Source organism: Grampus griseus, assembly GCF_964374135.1.
Source record: "Grampus griseus genome assembly, chromosome: 2".
NCBI lineage: Eukaryota > Metazoa > Chordata > Mammalia > Artiodactyla > Delphinidae > Grampus > Grampus griseus.
Window position 1 is genome coordinate 46,442,593 of NC_139018.1, and position 6,964 is coordinate 46,449,556.

Sequence of the window (6,964 nt, forward strand, 5' to 3'; positions counted from 1 at the left end):
GAAGCACTCCAAGGGCCATGGCACGTTGCTCTCAGGAAAAGAGAATCAGTCATTTATTTTTAAGCCATCTATCAACCAGCCTCTACATGATCTTCGCTTTTTCTTTTTTCCCCCAGCTTAATTGAGATATGATTGTATATATTTTTAAAAGCTGCTTGTGACCCCCTACCCACTGGGGCAATGGAATTGTAAGCTACAGACAGCCCAGCTTCCTAAGACATTGTGAGAGGCGATAAGGAGAAATGGATGTCCTTTTTAAGCTCTTTCCTCACTCTGCTTCCCAAGTTGCTTTCACTTCGTCAGGAAAGCGCACTGCAGCAAGGTCCCTCCCGCGGCTTGCTGGCCGGGGAGCCGAGCGCCACTGGAATGTGGGGCTGTGAAAACCCGGGATGGGAAGCCCCGAACAGCTTGCTGAATTATTACTCCATTCTCTGCCAAAGCAGCGGGAGGCAAGATGATGAGTGAGGGAAAGAGCCCGTGGACTCCAGTGTGGGCTGAGGGAACCAAAACAAACACGGAGAAGACAGGCCAATATTTAAATCTGCTTAAAGGATGGAGCGCGCAGGAATGTTTGACTCTATTTTGTCTGGGGAACAGATTTCATTTTTTAAAGGCCGTGCTGGTCAGCGGAAAGCAGCGCTGGGAAGGGGTCTGTTTTGCTGCCCCCTTGCCCACGTCTCTACCGGCTCCTAGGGACATCTCCCCCTTTCTTTATTGGTACTTACCGTGTCCTGGAAGCTTTATAAACTGAGTTGGGTTCTGAGCTCGCATGCCTGTTTAGATGCCCAGTACATCACCCCGTTCTTTCTCCTTCCCGAATAAACTTTGCCTAAGAATATTGGGGGTGAGGAGTAGACCGTGGAGGGAGCAATCAAAGCATTTCACAAATTCTGGTTTCCCACTTTCCATGTTGCTCAGCCCCGGTTGAACAGCATTAATCTGGACAGAGAGCCTCTCCTCACGCTCTCTCCAGCTGTTGCATGGTGCCTCTCTCTGGGTGTTTTTTGTTGTTGTTGTTGTTTTGTTTTTTAAATCCCTTCCTTGGATATTCTTATTTGTAAAAAAATTCAAAAAAAATATTTATATGTATTTTTTATGGCCGCACGGCTTGTGGGATCTTAATTCCCTGATCAGGGATCGAACCCGGCAGTGAAAGCGCCGAGTCCTAACCACTGGACCACCAGGGAATTCCCTGGGTATTATTTTTTACCACTTTACACAGATCTTCGTTCTCCATTCATCTCTCCATTTCCCACTCAAGGCCACCCTCTCAGACTTCCATTGCATTTTCATACATGTCCATACCATGTTCAACTGGTGGTTGCCAGGTCTCCCCTTGGCCTCCTGCCACTGTCACTGGCCAGGGGAAGTCAGTCCCTTACCTCCTTGATCCGTTGTTTTGTGGCAAGTACTTTTCATTGACTTGCTACCAAGTATTTTGATGAACACGAGACGATCATTCAAACACATGTTCTGTCCTTGCAATTACATAATGAGATGGAATGTTGGCAGTGAGAATATATGTGTATATGTGCACTCACTCACACACACACACACACACACACACACACACACACACACACACACACACACACACACACACACACACACACAAACCCTCCTTTTGGTCTGTGGAGGGAGCTTATTACCCCAAAGGGCAGAGTCGAATCTCTGTTTACACTATGACTGTCCAAGAAAGCTGCCAATTTCACTTCCTTTTTATATTTTTCACTTTCAGGAAAGTGTTGGAGGAGCTAGCTTATCATGGGTGGTATGGGCTTTGGGGATGGTAATCTTTCAGTCACACTATTAATAAAAGTAGACATTTTTCCAAGCTTAGTCCGTTCAATAGTAAAAAGCAATCTAGGCTCATAACTGTAGAGGGCGCTCATGTCTTAATAATAGCACTGCCATTGCTGCTAAAAGCAGCAGTGAGGTGGTGGGAAGAGAGTAACCTTTTATTACTAGATTATTTTATGGGAAGGGATATAAGGTGCATTTAATTTTCATATTACCTCTCTAACTTCTTTCTTCTTGCGAATAAACTCATCTAATTTGTATCCTTTGGTTACAGTTTTGTTAAAAGTGCACCAGCCCTGTCCAGTGAGAATTCTCCTATTTAATATATTATACCTTGTGTTGGTTCTACCTCTGGATAACTGATACTGTGTGTGCAGGGAACTATAGGTGATCTTCCAAAAATGGCAACTGGAGCAGGACACTCTTTGCCTAAAAACCTTTAGTGTTTTTTTTTTTTTTTTTTTTTTTTGCTGTACGCGGGCCTCTCACTGTTGTGGCCTCTCCCGTTGCGGAGCACAGGCTTCGGACGCGCAGGCTCAGCGGCCATGGCTCACGGGCCCAGCTGCTCCGCGGCATGTGGGATCTTCCCGGACCGGGGCACGAACCCGTGTCCCCTGCATCGGCAGGCGGACTCTCAACCACTGCGCCACCAGGGAAGCCCCCCTTTAGTGGTTTTTGATCTCATTTGGAATGAACCCCCCGACCCCCTTCTTACTGTGCTGACCAAGGCCTTGTAGGATATAGCCTCTTTCGACTTGTCAACCTTCTCTCTCTCTTCCTTCCCTGACGTCCAAGCCGAATCTGGGACAGTTTATGTACTGTGCTCAGTGGTCCACACTCAACGTCCTCCTCAATTGCTGCTCTATCTGCTCATTGAGCCCATCCGCCCGTCTTCCCATGGCTGGCTTCTTTCCACTTCTCAGTCCCTTGCTTCATATAAATTCCTCAGAGAGGTTTTCTTTTTTGTCTGCCCTACCTAAAATAGGTCCTTCCGCGCCCAGCTTTATTTTTAATTAGAAAAATTTGAATTGCATTATGATTCACATAAAAGTTTACATAGTGTAGAATTCACCATTTAAAGTGTACAATCCAGTAGGTTTTAGTCTATTCAGAAGATTGTACAATTGTCATAACTACCTAGCTTCAGAGCGTTCCCATTACCCGAAGAAGAAATCGCACACCATTAGGAAGCCTCTCCTCACCCCCCATTCCTCCCAGCCCCTCATATTCACTAATCTACCTACTGTCCCTATGGACTTGCCTACTCTGGACATTTCACACCCACTTTGTTTGAACTGTTAAAGCACCCTGTTTCCTTCCTTTCTGGCACACATGCATATTTTTTTTTCACATCTTTATTGGGGTATAAATGCTTCACAATGTTGTGTTAGTTTCTGCTGTAGAACAAAGCTATATGTATACGTTATCCCCATATCCCCTCCCTCTTGAGCCTCCCTCCCACCCCCCCATCCCACCCCTCTAAGTCATCACAAAGCATTGAGTTGATCTTGTGCTATGCAGCAGCTTCCCACTAGCCATCCATTTTACATTTGGTAGTGTATATATATGTCGATGCTACTCTTTCACTTCATCCCATCTTCCCCTTCCCCCCACCCCGTGCCCTCAAATCTGTTCTCTATGTCTGCACCTTTATTCCTGCCCTGCCACTAGGTTCATCAGTCCTGCTTTTTAAAATTCCATATATATGTGTTCACATATGGTATTTGTTTTTCTCTTTCTGACTTACTTCACTCTGTATGACAGACTCTAGGTCCATCCACCTCACTGCAAATAACTCAATTTCGTTCCTTTTTATGGCTGAGTAATATTCCATTGTATATATGTGGCACACATGCATTTGTTTCCTTGTTTATCATATATTCTCATGCTCCATGAATATGAGTAGAGTTTTTTCCTATTCAGTCAGCCTAGCAATGCAGTGAGCTCAGCCTCTTGTTGTGGGAGCGAATCAATGTGGTGGTGTGATCACCCCTAGGACTCTTGCAGAAGAGAGTCCTCTTGGGGCAGGATGACCTCTAAGAGGTCTTCTAGTTCACAGCTCCTACACTTTTGTGCAACATCTTTTCACTCATTACATTTCCAGGAGCAGCTCTTTGAGGCTCCAGGTCTTCCCCAAGTATTTTCTGTTCTTCACTTGCAACCCACAGGTCATAACTGATTTAATCCCATTCAACAAAGTGCCACACTGGGCTTCTAGAAGTCTCTGAGGGTTGGGATCATGCCGGAACAATAATAACAGTAACATTCACGAAGCATCGGTCATGGGCCAGGCATGGAAATGCGTGTGCTATTTGCATTTTTCCCACTTATTTCAATGGTCTTATGACAACCTTGTGAGATAGGTATTGCTATTATCATCCCATTTTAAAGATGGGAGCACTGAGGCCTAGGGAGTAGACACATTTTACTCAGCCAGCTCTTGGCAGAGTAGGGACTAGAGTCTTGCAGTCAGACTCCAGGGCCCACTTTTCTTAACCGCTTTACTCTCTGTTCAGCTTCTTAGGTTACAGCTATGTGTTTGCTCAAAGTTCAGCATAATGTTTGCATGAAATGTGAATATTATTGCATTAAGATTGTTCACAACAATGATACCATAAATAAAGAAATATTCTTTGCAGTTCTTAGCAGAGCAGCAGAGCAGCAGTCTCTGTTATATGGGATTCTCTGCTGCCCTCTGGGCTAGGGATGTGACCAGCTAGTGTTGTTTGGAATGCCTTGGGGCTGTGTTAGCTTTTGTGCATGGATGGAGGGAAGGATTCCTGTCAGGGACAGCAGTTCATACTTCCAGAGCAGCTGGCACCTGGAAGAGTGTGGTTTCCTGCAGGAGAGTTGATCCCCAGGAGAACTGCCTCTGAACAGCTCAGGCAGTATATGAGTCAGGGTTCTCTCCATATATATACATGGAGAGAGAGACTGAGAGAAAGGGAGAGAGGGTTGTTTTGTTTTTTAATATGCAGAGTGGGCTGGTTGGCTGGAGACCCGGGCATGAGCCGAATAGTAGTTCAAATCTGAATGCCATCTGTGCAAAATTCCCTCTCGCTCAGGGTAAGTCAGTCTTCTGTTCTAGTCAGGTCTTCAACTGATTGGATGAGGCCCACCCACATTACCACAGGGAGAGTAACCTGCTTTATTCAAAGTCCACCAATTTAAATGTTAATCACATCCAAAATACCCTCACGGAAATATCTAGAATAATGTTTGACCACATGTCCGAGCCCTGTGGCCCAGGCAAGTTATCACATAAAATTAACCATTAAAGCCCGTACTTGATGCTTGGGTCCAACCTGGGCTAGGCTGGAATGCAGAGAGGGCAGTATTGCTGGAGAACTTTCTATTTCTCATTTGGTGAGGGGAGTCCAGCTCCCATCTACTGTAAGTTACTACCAGTCGGCTCCCCAAGGGCAGTGCTTGTGGTTAAGAATGTGTGGTTTGTCCAGAGAACAAGCATTTGCCTGAGACCCATCTTTTGGTTAGGGAGGGGGTACGTGAGCACCCCACTTTTTAGTGACCCTAAAAAAGGCCCACTATTTTAGCTGGGTGGGCCTCAGGGACCTAGTAATCACTCACCCAAAGAGGACCCACTTGGTTCTGGCTTGAGCCATCTCTGGATTGCATTCATTTATTCATTCAACAAACATTTGGTGAATGTTTATTATGTGCCAGGCTCTTTCTAATTCTGAGGAAACAGCAGTGAACAAAGGCGGACAAAAATTGCTATTCTCAAGAAACTTATGTTCTGGGAAGTGAAGAGAGATAGACGTTTAAAGAAAACAAATAAATTTAAAAAGTGTCATAGACCATCTGGTGATAAGTGCCGAGGAGGAAAATAAAGGTGAGACAAGAAATAGGGAATGCCATGGTTGGCAGTGTGGGTGGGAGGCTGCTGGTTTGCATTATGGAGTAGAGTGGTCAGGGAAGGCCTCACTGGAAGAAAAGTTACCTTTTGAATAAAGAGCAACTCATGCAGATAACAGGAAGAGAACTCCGGGCAGAGGGAACAGCCAGTGCAAAGGCCCTGAGGAAGGAGTGTGCCTGGAATAGAATGAAAGGGGAGAGAGTAGTGGGTGGTGCAGGTGGAGAAGTAGGAGAAGGCCAGGAGGAGTGGGGCCCTGAGGGCCACAGCGAGGGCTCCAGCTTCTTCTCTGAGCGAGCAGAAAACTACAGGAAGGTTTTGTGTCCAGGAGTGACGTGGTCTGGCTGCTCTTATGAGGTGTATGTTTGCGGTGGGGGGGGGGGGGGTAGGAGTGTCTTCGTCCATTTGGGCTTATATAACAAAGTATCACCAGACTGAGCGGCTGGTAGACAACAGAAATTTATTTCTCGCAGTTCTGGAGGCTGGAAAGTCCGACATCCAGGCACTGGCAGATTTGGTATCTGGTGAGACCCACCTTCTGGTTCATAGATGGCCGACTTCTCACTGTGTCCTCACATGGTGGAAGGGGCGAGGGAGCTCTCTGGAGCCTCTCTTATAAGAGCACTAATCCCATTCATGAGGGCTCTGCCTTCATGACCATTCAGCACACCACCATCCCCCGCCACCCGCGGTTTTAGGAGGGAGACTCTTGCTGGAATTCAGGGAAGAGATGGTGGTGCCATGGACCAGGTGGTGGTGAGAAGTGGCCTGATTCTAGGTCTGTTTTGAAGGCCAGGATTTGCTGCATAGAGTGTGGCCCTTGCGGAGCATGTGTGCAGTTTGGGGAGTGACTGGGGGGGTTAGGGTTAACATTTACATTCCCATCCAGCCCTCTTGCACCTTTACAGTTGAGGTGAGAAGAAGATGGCCTTAGATTTTTGGGATTCCTGCCCTCAACAAGAGTGTCCGAGAACTGCCTTCGGGGCTGTTTTAGGATGCGTGGCCAGGTCTCAAAGGGATAGAGACCCATCCAGGGACCGGTGGCTGTGGCCAAGAGTAGATTCACCCAACCGCCCACCCTCCAAGCTCTCATGCGCTGTGGACATCCGCTGCCCCGTGGCCATTCAAAGGAAGTGACCTCATCCGTGTGCCTTTCAAGCCACACAGGATGGTCCTTGTGTGACATTCAGCCATCGCTCTGGTTTACACCAAATCCAACAACTTGTGGCCTGCAGATCTTCAGTATAAATAGCTGGAAAAGCCTGACCTTGACAACCTCATTTCTCATTC